This window comes from Mobula birostris, chromosome 8 (assembly GCF_030028105.1).
Source record: "Mobula birostris isolate sMobBir1 chromosome 8, sMobBir1.hap1, whole genome shotgun sequence".
Lineage (NCBI taxonomy): Eukaryota > Metazoa > Chordata > Chondrichthyes > Myliobatiformes > Myliobatidae > Mobula > Mobula birostris.
In genome coordinates, this window is record NC_092377.1 from 21,864,426 (window position 1) to 21,880,317 (window position 15,892).

General features: G+C 40.3%; 1 protein-coding gene across 1 annotated transcript in view; it reads left to right on the forward strand.

Moving 5' to 3' along the window:
- Nucleotides 1–1,188: 1,188 nt before the first annotated feature.
- LOC140201182 (neuroblast differentiation-associated protein AHNAK) overlaps nucleotides 1,189–15,892 on the forward strand; it is a 31,519-nt gene continuing 16,815 nt past the window's right edge. Inside the window, exon 1 of the mRNA XM_072264881.1 lies at nucleotides 1,189–1,287. The gene's annotated coding sequence lies outside the window, so the exon portion shown is untranslated. The remainder of the gene's footprint in view (nucleotides 1,288–15,892) is intronic.

Sequence of the window (15,892 nt, forward strand, 5' to 3'; positions counted from 1 at the left end):
TCCTTTCCCCAAGCAGTAAGGCTGATCAACAGCTCCACCCACTAACCCACCCCTCCACATCCCCAATCACCACTACTTTATGATTTCCTGTCAGTTACCATGTTTTTCGGACACTCCTGTGGCTAGCATCACTATATGAACGTACAATCAATCTTTGTATATAAACTACCTTATGAATTTATATTTATTTATGTTTTTTTATTTTTTTCTTTACCTTATTGCATTTAATGTGCTGCATATATTCTGGAGTAAGTCTCCTTTACACTTAGTGTACTGGAAATGACATTAAACAATCTTAAATCTTAACTTGCCCCCACAGACCTAGCTCTGAAGTGGATAATTCCTGAGATTCTGTGAGATCTTTACGTTCACCACCTGAGATGTAATTGTATGTTGTTGTGCAGGGCCTCTTAGTTTGTAATCAACCTGACTCCGGACTTGGGCTTTCGTAAGCAGTAATTAAAATTTGCAAATAGAAATCATTCACTCAAAATCTTCTGGTAATGGTGTTTAATACTTGCAGAGAGGGAGACAGAGCTACCTTTCAGGTGTTGAGGGTGAGTGATAAGTTCTCTATAGGTCAGGCAGCCAGGAAGTTACTGCCAGCACCGCCCCATATATAAAAAAAATCAGCTCACTTCTGTTGGCTTTCAAGGACTCGGGAATACCTTTATCAGAAAGCATACTTCAGGCCATTCTCTGATTCATTAAGAACATAGTTAATCTTTTAACTCAGCCCCACATTGCTGCAATAAACACTGGCATTTTTGATTCCAAATAGACGTCCCACCTGATTTTTTTCACCCTATGATTGAGTCTGAGACCTTGTTGGGCTTGTTTTCCCTTCTGTGAAGGAGTGTAGAGATGGTTGTTTATTTAAATGTAACAAATGCTTCAGGTCAGAGATTTCCATTCCAGGTGCTTTGTGAAGTGTACTCTCAGGTAATGTTATTCCAGACCTGGTAAAGCTTTCTCGAAGTGAACTGTAATATGTGAAAGAACAATCTTGCTGTCCAGTGAGAAAAGACAAATAAATGGTTGCTTTCAGTAATTGCCTGTTACGTTGAATTCTTTAATGACTAAACCAGAGCACGTGTATCTGTGTGTGTGGGTCCAGGCCCCTCCTTGAGGTGATTTTAAAACACACCTACTCAGTGTACTTTCTGATAAACCTGTCTGGTGACTTTTGAAGTTGCTAGAGACGGCAGGTAAAGAGTATAACTGCCCCAGTTCACCTGCAGTATTGGGAGGGAACAACACCACACAGCAGAGTTGGGATCGCGACAGGTAAGAGACTTCACTCTGCTCAAAGAGATCTTGTAACTTAGGTGAATGTTGACCCCTACTAAAGAAATGTGTCATGGCTGGCAGGTAAAAGGTTTCTCGTATGAGTGTATACATGGATAGTTTTCAATCTTAACTTTGGACTATTTTTATTTCTGACCTGGGCTCAGTACCAGATCTGTTGAATATCTATTCATCAGGTGCACTACCTATATATTAACCAGGTCGATCAATTTGACTCTTCTGCCAAAACACGGGCGAGGATTTAATATGTGCAAGTTACAGTGGTGAACTGTCCGAACAGAAATTAGTTATTTAGACAGAAAGACAGAATGCAAATAACCTAGTATGCCTTGGTTTCAACAAGAGAATATTGATCTAATCTGCAATACCAAAGTCTGTGGAAATAGTTTTCGGGCAGGACAGGTTTCATCTTCTTCTTCTAGTTTTAAAGGGATGACACAAATATAATTATTTCACGTAGAGTATTGGGCAAAAGTTTTCGGAACATATATAGCTAGGGTGCCCAAGACTTTTGCACAGATTGTAGTAATTTTATGTATTGCACTGTACTGCTGATGCAAAAATTAAACAAATTTCATGACATGTGAGTGATGATAGACCTGATTCTGATATGGGTCTCCATTGTGGACTGAGAGTGGGAAGGGACAGGGGCAGAGGAATCAGGGTTGGGAAAAGGGGATGGGAGATATGAGGGAGAGGGAAACACCAGAGAGACATTCTGTAATGATCAATAAACCAATCGTTTGGAATCAAAAGATTGTTTAGATAAAGGCAAGCAGAATTGGATTAAGGGTATGAAGACTTGGGGGCAGATCAAACTGCGGCTAATAACCTTGGGTAAGGAGAATAACAAATACGAGGGACAATTGCCCTGTAACCTGTATGCTGACTTCCCAATGCATATACTGTACACAATTATAAATATACATGAGATAGATAGATAGAGAATACTATTGTAAATGGATTTCTCACTTGTTTGGAGATTAGCAGGACTGGTCAGGAACACAATCTTTGTCTGACGTGCTACATGTCCTTCGACGTTTCAGTTTCCTTCACTTTTGTAAGCAAGGTAGAATGCTCAGCTGCTGTTATGATGCATATCATCTGCTATTGACAATGGGGAAATTTCTTCTCCTTATCATTCTCTTTTTTTAAATTGCAATCCTCTAGCAAAAGTAATTTTAATAATAAGGTTGTAACTGTGTTTTAACACTGTGGTATGTGCCACATGCCGATCTTCATGTATGTATGTACATTTTATTCCATATCCGTGCTTTAAACTCTAACTTTGTTTTTATTTACTGTAATTCTTTTTTATTGTTTTCTTTGCATGTGTCAGTAAATTCCTAAAATGGCGAATGAAGTTGATCCTTGATCCTTATAATATTCAGATGGTTTATGTTAAAACTTTAGGTGACAGGGTAAGGAGCCTTTTGTAGGAACTGTGCTATCATTGGATGGAGGGTCAATCTACAGAATTTGTCTGATTAATGAGATGAATATAGGGATGGAAAACCTTTTACTCTGTATCATACAGGAGGCTACTGCAGGCGAGTGAACAGTTTGAAGGTAGAAAACAAAGCTGGAACAAAGGGTGGTGGCAAGGAGGCATACTGGAATGTGATAGATCAGCTGGTTGAGTGGTATCACAAAAACAACCTTGCAATCAAAGTCGGTATGACCTAGGAATTGACTGTGGACTTCAGGAAGGGGAAATCGAGGGAACACACACCAGACCTCCTTTAAAGATCAGCAGTGGAAAGGGTGAGCAGCTTCAGGTTCCTTGGTGTCAACATCTCTGAAGATCTATATTGGGTGCAACATATTGATGCAATTACAAAGAAGACATGACAGAACCTATATTTCTCTAGAAGTCTTGTCATGTCACCAAAGACTTCCACAAGTTTCTACAGATGTACCACGGAGAGCATTCTAACTGGTTGCATCACCGTCTGGACTGGACGGGCCACTCCCCAGGATCGGAAAAAGCTGCAAAGCATTGCTAACTCGGTCAGCTCCACCACTGGCAATAGCCTCCCCAGCATCGAGGACATCTTCAAAAGGCAATGCCTCAGGAAGGCAGCAACCATCATTAAGAACTCCCATCACCCAGGACATGCCCTCTCCTCATTGCTACCATCAGGGAGGAGGTACGGGAGCCTGAAGACACACAGTGAATGTTTCAGAAGCTGCTTCTTCCCCTCCACCATCAGATTTCTCAATGGACAATGAACCCGTGAACACTATTTCACTACTTTATTGCTCTCCTTTGCACGACTTACCTAATTTTAATTATATACATGGATCTCTTTAGAATTTTTTATTATTATGCATTGCTGCCACAAAACACCAAGTTTCACAACATAACCCAGTGATATTAAACAAGATTCTGGTTTTCTTGTGTAGTTGGCAATGGGGTCTAATGGGATCCAAACCTCCAGGCAATGTCAAAACAACAGCCTTTGTAAATGATCTTGGAGACCGTGGATGAGCACGTGACCAAGAGAATAGGGAAATTGCCAAAAAATGGCAGGTGCCAATTAGACTGCCAGAAAAAAAGAACTACTGAGACAAAAGATGACTATAAGTTGTATTGATTTAAAAAAAAACGCTTTCAAGCTCGCTACAGCTGGAACTGAAACCGGTGTGCATCACAGAACTGAAAGGGTGGTCAGGCGATAGATTTACTAGGATGGTATCTGGGATAAATTGATACAAAATAGTGATGTAAATTTGATAAATCAAGAAAAATGAAAATAAGGCATGATTTGATCACTGTGTTTTAAATCACTCATGATTGGGTTTCCTTGGTACCTTGGGATTACTTCCAATAACTGAGAGGAGCAGAATGATGAAGATCAAAGCATAAAAACAATAATGGGCATATATAGGCAACACACACAAAAAGCTAGAGGAACTCAGCAAGCCAGGCAGCATCTATGGAAAAGAGTATAGTCGATGTTTCAGGCCAAGACCCTTCATCGGGGCTGGCGATCTCTAGTCCTGATGAAGGGTCTCGGTCCGAAATGCCCACTGTACTCTCTTCCACAGATGCCACCTGGCTTGTTGATTTCCTCCAGCATTTTGTGTGTGTTGCTTGGATTTCTAGCAACGGCAGATTTTCTCTTGTTTGTGATGGTCATTTATATGGTGCCTATCAAGGCCTTGAGCTATCATGAAGGACTTTACAATACTTTTTAAAGTATAAGTTACCAATATGACAGTCAATTTCCAAAGCTCCTAAGGAATACATTGTTATTGTTGATTGAAGAGTATTACAGGGATAGCACGCTGTGAAAAAGTGCATTGGGAATTTTTTATATGTTTACCTGGAGGACTTGGTTTAAAGTCGAATCCAAAATACAGCACTTCTGACATTATTGCATGTCAATGTCAATGCAGATTTTGGAATTCAAACCAGATGCTTGGTGGGGTGAAAAGGTTGATTTCCATCCTGTCCTGTCCTGGGGTTGGTTGTTAACATTTCGATGTATATGTTTCAATATACATGTGATAAATGAATCTGTATCTGAATCTGAATCTGAATGCTGATTGAATCAGAAGGGAGCTTCCAGCCATTATTTACCTTTTCATCTAGCCTATAATTCCAAATACCTCAGATTATTTAGGAAGTGTGATCTGAATGCTCGATGTATTAATGGCTGTAGAGGGGAAAACAGTATCATGCCAAAGTACAAAGTTAAAGCATTTTGAGAGCTCATGTATGAGTAAAATACTTCTTTTAAATTGTGCTTTTAAAATTTATTTTTCCAAGCTATGATTGATGCTGTAGGTATGTTATATGTTATAGCATAATTGTTTGCTAATGGAGGACTGAGTCAGTTTGATGATATTTCTTTCTCTCCACCCTCTGTCCACACCTCAACCTGGAATGTTTTCAGAGTGGAAGCATTCAGCATTTTCAGCTGGTGGAACAATAATGCATAACTGAACTGTGCAAGAGATGCTCCTGTAACTGATTTGCAAACTTGTAACCTTTAGGCAGGGAGTTGAGCTGTGACCATGTAACCCCTAGGATATTGGGGTATATTTTATCAATTCTCTTTCTTTTTTGACTTAAGTAAGGATGACAAACTGAACCTTGATACAGGACGGAGGGAATGTCGACTCAGACCATGAGAGGCCTGTGTCGGGCATTTTCATGCCTTACAAGGCGCAGATTGGAAGTCTGTGTGGGGCACCACTCCTCGCACAGACTAGAGCAATGTGTGATTAAGTGCCTTGCTCAAGGACACAATACACTGCCACAGCTGAGGCTCGAACTAGCAACCTTCAGATCACCAGACGAACACCTTAACCACTTGGCCACGTGCCCAACCTTGATACAAGTAGATATGAAATAGAAGCAAGTGGGCCATTTAGACCGATTGAGACTGCATCTTTATTCAATAAGAACAATTATATTTCACTTCAGCACTACTTCCTCTAAATTCCCCATATTCCTTGGTTTCCACGGATTAAATAACCTGTTGTTCACTTTCTCCCTAGTATGCTCGATGACCAAAAATTGACAATGGCATTTTCTAAAAAATTCAAAGGATTCACAATCGTTTGAGTTAAGGCTCCTCTCTTTGTCACGGTCCTGTGTGTTAAGCCCCTTACACTAAGACTTCCATGGAGACAAAGGATCACAGAATGGTTATTGCACAGTTGAAAGCCATTTGAGCTATTTGTCTTATCATGAACAGATTTGCTCTCTTCCAGATCAACTCTCCAGTTCCTTTCTCTGTACCCTTGCAAATTTTCCTCCATAATGGTACATCATCTGCAGAGGGTGCACTCCAGATTACAATACACACTGCTGAGAAAAAGCATTCCCTCATGTCACTATTAATTCTAATTTATAACTGTCATCTCTGGTCCTTGACCTCATCCACCAAAAGGAATAGTCCCTCTCTGTCTAGACCCATCGCTATTTTATATAGAGTACTTCTATTAAATCTCCTTTAGCCTCCTCCTCTCAAAGAAACCAGACACAGACTCTCTAATCAATGCTTTTAACGACAATCCTTCATTTTACAAACCATTCTCGTAAATCTCCTCTGGCCCACTCCGCTGCTTCACATCATCCATCTCAAATGCTGACACAGGACCCAATGTTTTATTAAGGTTCAGCATGACTTTCCTGCTTTTATCCACATGTTTATATTATTAAATAGTTATGCATGCCTTTTTTATTCTTCCTTGACCTGATCAGCCACTATATTTTCTGCATATATACCCCAGGTCCTTCTGCTCCTGCAGCATTTCAAGAACTGTAAACTTTATTCTATATTGCCTCCCCTCATTCTTCCTACCAAAATGCAACACCTTGCATTTTTCCACATCAAAGTTCACCTGATATGTGTTTGACCACTTAAATCCTACTGTAATTTATTACTGTTATTTTCACAAAATCTGGCAAGTTTTATAACATCCATAAATGCAGAAATTGTGGCTTGCAATCCAAAGACTAGGTCATTAACATAGATCAAAAACCCAAGCACCAATCATTTAGAAAATGTTATTATTCATTTTTGTCCAGTCTGGAAATCAGCCATTCACCAATAATCCCCGTCCACAATAAGACCTCCAGCATTGTGTAAAATCTTTATTTTAAATATAAATACATTTCGTTGTCTACCCTGGCAGTCTCAACCTCAAAAAATTCTAGCAGGCATCAAACACAATTTCCTTTCACTAACCAATATTAACCTCGTCTTAACGTCAGGACCTGGTTAGTTTAAATCTACACTTCAATGAAATTGTTCTCAAGCTGTTTTAAATCAATATGAATTACCAAAAAAAAAAAAGCAGTCCTGAGGCAGGGTTTGGATCCAAATTGTTGACAATTTCTTTTCTCCCACAAATCTGCATGGCACACTGAGGTCCTCCGGCACATTGTCTGTTGACTTTGCTCAACATTATTATGACTCACCAGGTGCTCTATTATCAGTCCTCCGATGAAAGATTCCTGCCTTTAATCTGAAATTGACATGTGTCAACTTTGGTAGCACTCCTTAGATTCAAATCCAATTCCACATACACGAGTTTAAAGAACTAGACGCCACTCTGGTGAAATATTAAGCAATTGCTGCACTGTTTGCAGTTCTGTCTTTTGGGTGAGACATTACATTGAGACACTGTTAATAACTAAGATGAATGTAAAATAAGAACATAGCACAATTTTGAAGAATAGGGAAGATCTCCCTGATGTTTAGGCCAATATTGTCTCCTCAGGCAAAATTACTAAAAGATAATTTCATTATAAACACAATGTGATATGGTTTTGTAACTTCAAAACATTAAATTAATTCAAAGGAAGATACAGGAGTCCAAAAAGTGGGTGTAACTTCGAGTTTACTTTAAGTGAGGCATGCACATATCATGTGGTAGCGTGATGACCTATGCAATTCATGTATTTTTACATATAACTTATAATGAATTATTTAAAGAACACGAATGCTTAATCACCAATGTATATACAAAATTACTCAAATACAACTAAAATATTAAATATCCAACACAATGCTTTTTGCAGAAGCTCTGTGCTCTAATACTGTCTCAGTGATTTCAATTCAAGGTACTTCATAAATTACCAAGTCCTTTGGGACATCCTGGATTGGATTAGCAGCTCATTTTTCATAAATTCAAGCCATTCTCACCTTTCTTAGGAGCCTGCCCAACTGGCCTATTCTATCTCTTAAGTAGCTGGATAATGTTACCATCTTCCGAACTGTGATACAGTAATTGTTCAGGTACCTGAGAAATTCAGCAGGACCATAAGGAATTCATCCACATTGTTTTGGCTGCTTCTTTTTGAAAGATTGTCAGAAAGAGTTCTGAGGATTTGTAGATTTCAGTCTCATTTACCTCTGCAGAACCATTTCCTTTCCTAACACTAAGCATACTCTTGGTTCTCCACAATTTTGTTTTTTTTTTGTCTTCTACCATGTAGACAATTACAAATCATGGTTAATCTCTTTATTCCCTATTTTAATTTCTCTTGCCTCTGCATATAAGAAACCCAAGTTTAACTTTGCTTCAAGTTCCTGTTTAGACACCCATGGAAACTTTTGCCAATTTACCTGTCAGTTTTATATTTTCTTGGTCATCTTTCGTGGAATTCAAACATCCTCCCAGTGTTTCGACTTGCTATAATGTGTGACAGAAGAGTAATGCTGGAATCCAGCTTTAAAGCAAATTGCTAACCCTTTGTGATTAGATTTCCCAGCTGCAACAGTGGGGCATACACTTGTGTCTCTGATTATTAGTTTTGTAACAGGCAGCTGAGTAACTGTACCCTAGTCCACAATGATTTGCTGTTTGTACCACATTTAATATCTTAAAGTAAAATATAACACACATCATCATCTTTATGTGCCGTGTCGTATGATCATAGTCTTTGACCACGATTATTCTTGGCAAATTTTTCTACAGAACTGGTTTGCCATTTCCTTCTTTCGGGCAGTGTCTTTACAGGATGGGTGACTCCAGCCATTGTCAATACTCTTCAGAGATTGTCTGCCTGGCATCAGTGGTCGCATAACCAAGAATTGTGATGTACACCAACTGCTCATACGACCATCCACCACCTGCTCCCGTGGCTTCACATAAGCCTGATCCGGGGGGAGGGGGAGGAGGGGCTATGCGGCTGCCACATCTTACCCAAGGGTGACCTGCAGGCTAGTGGAGGAAAGGAGTGCCCTTACATCTCCACCCTGCCACCCAACCTATAATACTAAATGATTATTTTTAACAAAACCAACAAAATAGAGTTATGTTATGCTGCTTTCCATTTGAGAATACACCCTTACCTTTCTGCAACAACAAAGAGAGCAAAAAGATCACAATTACCCCTGACTACTTGAAATAAGTTTTCTGCCACTGCGTAAAACTTGGTCATATATCATGAATATGAGAGTTCCCAGAGGCAGCCTTTTTCTCTGAGCGACACAGCTGACGGCATGAACATTGACTTCTCAAACTTCCGCTAATGCACCACCTCCCTCTCGTACCCCATCCGTTATTTATTTATATACACACATTCTTTTTCACCCTCTCCTTTTTCTCCCTCTGTCCCTCTCACTATACCCCTTGCCCATCCTCTGTGTTTTTTTCCACCTTCCCCGTTTTCCTTCTCCCTAGGCCTCCTGTCCCATGATCCTCTGGTATCCCTTTTGCCTATCACCTGTCCAGCTCTTGGCTCCATCCCTCCCCCTCCTGTCTTCTCCTATCATCTCGATCTCCCCCTCCCCCTCCCACTCTCAAATCTCTTACTAGCTCTTCCTTCAGTTAGTCCTGACGAAGGGTCTCGGCCCGAAACGTCGACTGTACCCCTTCCTAGAGATGCTGCCTGGCCTGCTGCGTCCACCAGCATTTTGTGTGTGTTGCTTGAAATTCCAGCATCTGCAGATTTCTTCATGTTTGCGCTTTTTCACTGAGTGTGGTTTTCAGAATCCTAGTAAAAATTAAACCTATGAGAATTTTGGTGAAGACTGAAGTGGTGGGGTTAGTGGGGGGGGGGGTTGCAAGAAATATTGGAAGTTTGAAGACTATTCACTGACCTAACAAAATAGAGAGTTTGGTTGTTCAGAGCCAATTATCTCAGGATATCATTACCAGAAATCTGAAGGACTGCATCCTGAGAACTTATGGCCAGTACAGCCAAGAATCTGATGCATACCAGCTTCTCCAAAGGTGCATAAGGAGTACAAACCTTTACAGAATTACTTTGTGTTTTCCCAGTCTCCTACTCCAGCTGGCCATATGCTGAACAGCCATGTTCTTTGCACAAAGTAAATATCTATAATGGTAATTACATCTACCTGCTTTAGGAAAACAAGTCGTTCTCCCATCACCCCTCCCAAACATCACTTTCCATAATGAATTTTGTTTCTTTAAATGTGTCAATGCTGGCAGTTACCAGTGTCCACAAAGTGGTAAATCCTTAAGGGTTGCCCTCTGGCGCACCAGATTTCCTTGAATTAGAATGGATTCAGGAAAAAAGAAGATGGAGAACAAGGACATGTAATTGTACCTGCCCCTTTACAGTCCTCACTGAATGTCCCAACACTTCTGACATTTGATCAACTGAACTTTAAATTTGTGAATGGGGAGACCTGGCAGGCAACTCATGCACAGTGAACTCCCAATTAATCTGGATTTCAATTTTAGTGAAGTTGATTGAGGGTTAAATGCTGGCTGGAGCACTAAGGATAACTCCACTCAAGTCCTGGGTCTCGGGCAAGGTTTGGACAATGCGGGTTGTGGACTGGACTCTGTAGTCCACGTTATGATGCATTCCTGGTTCCTGGCCACTCCTTTTTTTTGTTGCTGTTTTGGGTTTTTGATTGGGCGGCTTGTGGATAATGATTAAACTGAACTGAGCTGAATTGAATAAACCTAGGCTCCCTAGTCTTTGTGTTTTGTATTCTGTGTTTTCCTCTTATTTATTTGCCATTTGTGAGACTTGCCTTTTTTCCCGTGTTGGTGGTGATGGTGGGGGAAGGGTTGATATTTTTCTTTGAGTGGGTTCCAGGGTTTTCTTTGTCCGTCCGTTCGAAGCCAAATCTCAGGGTTGTGTACAGCATGCATACTTTGTACTTCGAATGTTTGAATTCTTCAAAGTGGTGTTGTGGGATCTTTTCCATCTACTTGAGACGGAGCAGGCAGGGCCACAAACTAATGCCAGATCCAAGATATGGCTCCCCTGAGACAGCGGTATTCCTCCACTACTGCACTGAAGTATCACTGTAGGTGTTTGCCTCAGAATCTTCAGCTTTGGCTAGAATGCCATCAACTGATTAAAGAAGTTCCAGGTCTGAGGCTAAAATGTGGTAGTTTTAGGAAAATTTAATGAAGTTTACAAAGAATTATCCAATATGTGGATAATGTGAACCCTGGTTATTAGTTCCAAATGGAAACAGAAAGTGAGACCATTGGGTGCAAGTTGAAACCAGCAACTCGTAAGTTTAGAACTGATACTCGAGAAAAGTTCTTTACTCATTGAAGACAATGACCTGCCAGTGAAGTAATAAAATAAAGGCATTTGGCTAATTGATACAATGGAGATTTGGTTTATTAAACAAGTGAATTTCTATAGTTGAGTAGTCTTTGCTAATCCTTGAATTGCTGCATCCTTTATTTGAACTCCAAGGAGAGTCCAGCCAAGTAGCAAAATGCCACTGTACGGTACAATCAGGTCTTTCAGACTCTGTTATTTGATAAGGCTTCCAAACAAAACAAGTAAGATTTACTCTGCATGTTGATGTAGGGCAGGAAAGAATGTTGTAAATCCCACTACACAGGCAACATTCTTCTCCGCTTAACAAACAATCGCAGATCCCTTTCAGCAGCACTGGACTGTGCACCAATTATTATTTTTCTTCTTCTCTGTAGGCAGTCCTTGAAGCTGAGGATATGTGTTGATTGTAAAGATTTGATAGGTTTTGCAGTAGATTATTAATAGTTTTCTTTGATAGGATCTATGTCCATCACTTTTTCCCCAGTTTTCTTTCTCATCGTGTGCATTTATGCTAGGTTACGGATCTATTCCATTTAAAGCATTCTCTAATTTATTTTCATTGTATGAAAAGAAACTTAATTTAATTCAAAGATTTAGGATTAATAATTGTACTTGAAATTATGGACCTCAGGATTAATTAAAGAGCAGAGTCTTTGATTCTAGATTACATTGAAATGGTTAATAGTTTCCTTAATGTAATGTGAAAGATAGGGCCGTTTATTCTATTATTAACTTCTAGTATTCAGACCATAAGACCATAAGATATAGGAGCAGAATTCGGCGATTTGGCCCATTGAGTCTGCTCTGCCGATTGGCTGATCCAATTTTCCTCTCAGCTCCATTCTCTTGCCTTCCCCCGTATCCCTTCATGTCCTGACTAATCAAGAATCTATCAACCCCTGCCTTAAATATACCCAAAGACTTGGCCTCCACAGTCACCTATGGAAACATTATTATTATTGTTCAATAATAAGCTTTCTTGTCGAGAAATAAGTGAACTTCAGTCACATAAAACCATCCTCCTTGGTGGAAAGATGGTCCATGAAACAGATTCCTCAGGAAAGTCATTGATTTATTGCTATCTAGAAGTGAGCTGGATTGACTGCATCACTTCTTTGCTTTGTTTTTAGGAAAGTGAGCAGAAGGAGATATTAAGCGAGATATCGATTGAGGGATTGAGGATAGCAGTCAGAAGAAGGAAGCCCATGGGCTGGGATGGTAAACGGGTCACACTTTGGACATTCTTATGCTCCTATGGTTGAATGCAAACAGCCACAATTTTTCCTTGTGTTTCCATAAACTGGTTTGCGTAACAGCATCACAGCCTGGTATGGGGACACCAATGCCCTTGAACAGAAGGAGTAGTGGACACAGCCCAGTCCATCATGAATAAAGTTCTCCATTGTGCACACTTACATGGAACATTGTCACAAGAAAGCAGCATCCATCACCGGGGACCCCCACCCCCAGGTCATATTCATTTCTCACCGCTGCTATCAGGAATAAGGTACAGGAGCCTCGTGACTCACACTACCAGGATTAGGTACGGTTACTACCCCTCCCTCAACCATCAGGCTCTTGAACCAAAGGAGGTAACTTCACTTGCCCATCACTGAATTGTTACCACAACCAATGGACTCACCTTCAAGGACTCCTCATCTCTTGCTCTCGATATTTATTATTTATTTGTTTATCATGATTATTTATTCTTTCTTTTTGTACTTGCACAGTTTGTTGTCTTTTACACTCTGGTTGGTGCCGTCTTTCATTGATTCTATTATGGTTCTTATTCTATTATGAATTATTGAGTATGCCTGCAAGAAAATGAATCTCGGGATTGTATATGGCGACATATATGTACTTTGAAAATAAATCTACTTCGAACTTTTCCCTATTTTTTGACTTTACATTAACTGATACTAGGTACATGGATAGTGGGTCACAAAAACTGAGTGATGACTTAAACAGATGAAATCAGTAACTTTAGAAAAATGCAGCAGAGATTTACCAGGATGTATCTTGGATTGGAAGGTTTATTTATGAGGAGAAGGTGGATAGGCTGGGGTTGTTCTCACTGAAGCACAAGAGGTTAAAGGGTGACCTTAAAGTGGTTTGTAAAATCACAAGGGGCATGAAAGTGTGGTCATTCTCTTCCTGAGAATAGGGGAGTGTTAAACTAGAGGGCATAGGTTTAAGATGAGAGGGAAATATTTAAATGAGATATGAGGGGCAAACTTACCCATACACAGGTGATGGGTGTATGGAACAAGCCACCAGAGGAAGCGGCAAAGCAGGTTCAAACAGAACTTTAAGAAAAAACACTTGGACAGGTACACAGATAAAAACAGAAGAGAGGGATTTGGGCTAAATGCAGGAAAATGGGATTAGTGTAGGTAGGTGTAGATACAGTGTGGTAGGAAGACCAAATTTTCTTATTTTAAATAACCCAAACCCAATGCTGTTCCTTTCTCAATCCCACCTGTTCACGCAGGTTCCCTCTCCTTTTCCATCCCTTCACCCTCCCCCATCTGATTTATTCCACCCCATCGTTCTCATACCTCTCCACATGGATTCCTTCTTTTTCTCTCTTGGTTCACCTTTCCAATCCCAGCCCTGTTTCATTCCATTTCCATATACAACCCTGAGATTTATTTTCTTGTGAGCATACTCAAAAACTCATAATAGAATCAATGAAAGACCGCACCAGCTTGGGTGTTCAACCAGTGTGTGGAAGACAACAAACTGCAAACACAAAACAAAATAAACAAACAAGAAATAAGTATCGAGAAGGTGAGATGAAGAGTCCCTGAAAGTGAGTCCATAGGTTGTGGGAACTGTTCAGTGATGGGGCAAGTGAATCTGAATGAAGTTACCCTCTTTGGTTCAAGAGCCTGATGGTTGAGGAGTAATAACTTTTGCTAGTGTGAATCCTGAGGCTCCTGCACCTTGTTCTTGATGGCAGCAGCAGGAAGAGTGCATGGCCTGGGTGGTAGGGAACTCTGATGATAGTTACTGCTTTCCTGTGACAACAGTTTGCGTAAGGAGAACTTTACCCACGAAGGACTGGGCCATATCCACTATCGTTTGAAGGATTTTCTGTTCAAGGGCATTGGGTGTTTCCATACCAGGCTGTGATGCAGCCAGTCAATATACTATAGACCGCACATCTGTAGAAGTTTGTCAAAGTTTTGGATATCATGCCGAATCTTCACAAGCTCCTAAGGAAAGAGAGGCTCGGCCATGCTTTCTTCCTAATTGTACTTATGTGCTGGTCCCCCAAACTAATAACAATGAGGAATTTAATGTTTAAGTTTAAGGACTCAGCAGATCAGGTAGTTTCTGTTGAGAGGGGAACAGTTAATATTTCAGGTTGTCAGTCATATCTCATATCTCATTACAAATCTCAGGGTTGGGATCAATATCAGAGCTTTCATGACGTGCATTGTCCAGTTCTGCACAGGATTAATTTCCTCTCTCATCTGCTTTTTCAACAGCCACCTCCTTTCCTTTTAGGATGTTTTGAATTGGAGTGAAACCATCGTCCTGTTTGCTCTCTCAGCCTTAGGTATCATTAACATAACATTGAGGGCTGAGTGGACCGTTCATGCTTCACTGTTTCTGAAAAACCCATGGCACTGTGTTTAAGTAAGAGGCGTTTTCAGAAGGCCTGACCAATATTCACTCCATAAAATAGAATATCTGGTAACTATTTCATTTCCATTTGTGGCAGCTTATTGTGGACTGCTGCAACTCCAAGTTCGCAACAATAACTGGTTTAGATATACAGATATACTAGGTAAATAGGTTCCGTTTTTACAGGAATCCATAAGCCGATTTTGTCTGAAAGTGGGGAAATAGACAAAAATTACTTGGTACGGAGACCATATTTCCGCAGTATTGCAGTGGATGACACCAAAAACACACTAGATTGATATGAAAGTACAATTACTGGAAATGGCGAGAGGAAACTAGTTCAGTTATTCATAGGAACAAAGATACTTACGTAGACTCAGTGAGCACTTTATTAGGTACTCCTGTACACCTGCTCATCAGCCAATCAAGTGGCAGCAACTCAATGCATAAAAGCATGTAGACATGGTCAAGAGGTTCAGTTGTTGTTCGGACCGAACATCAGAATGGGGGAGAAATGTGATCTAAATGACTTTGACAATGGAATGATTGTTGGTACCAGACAGGATGGTTTTTATATCCCAAAACTGCTGATGTCCTGGGATTTTCATGCACAATATATCTAGAGTTTACAGAGAATGGTGCAAAAAGTTTTTTTAAAAATCCAGTGAGCAGCAGTTCTGTGGGCAAAAATGCCTTGTTAATTAGAGAGGTAACGAGACAATGACCATTTTGGTTCAAACTGACAGGAAGACAACAGTAGCTTAAGTAATCACACGTTACAACAGTGGCGTGCAGAAGAGCATCTCCGAATGCGTAACACATTGAATCTTGAAGTGCGGGGGCTACAGCAGCAGGAGACCACAAACATGCTGAAATACACAGAGTCGCCACTTTAGCTACTGACGAAGGGCCTCGGCCCGAAAC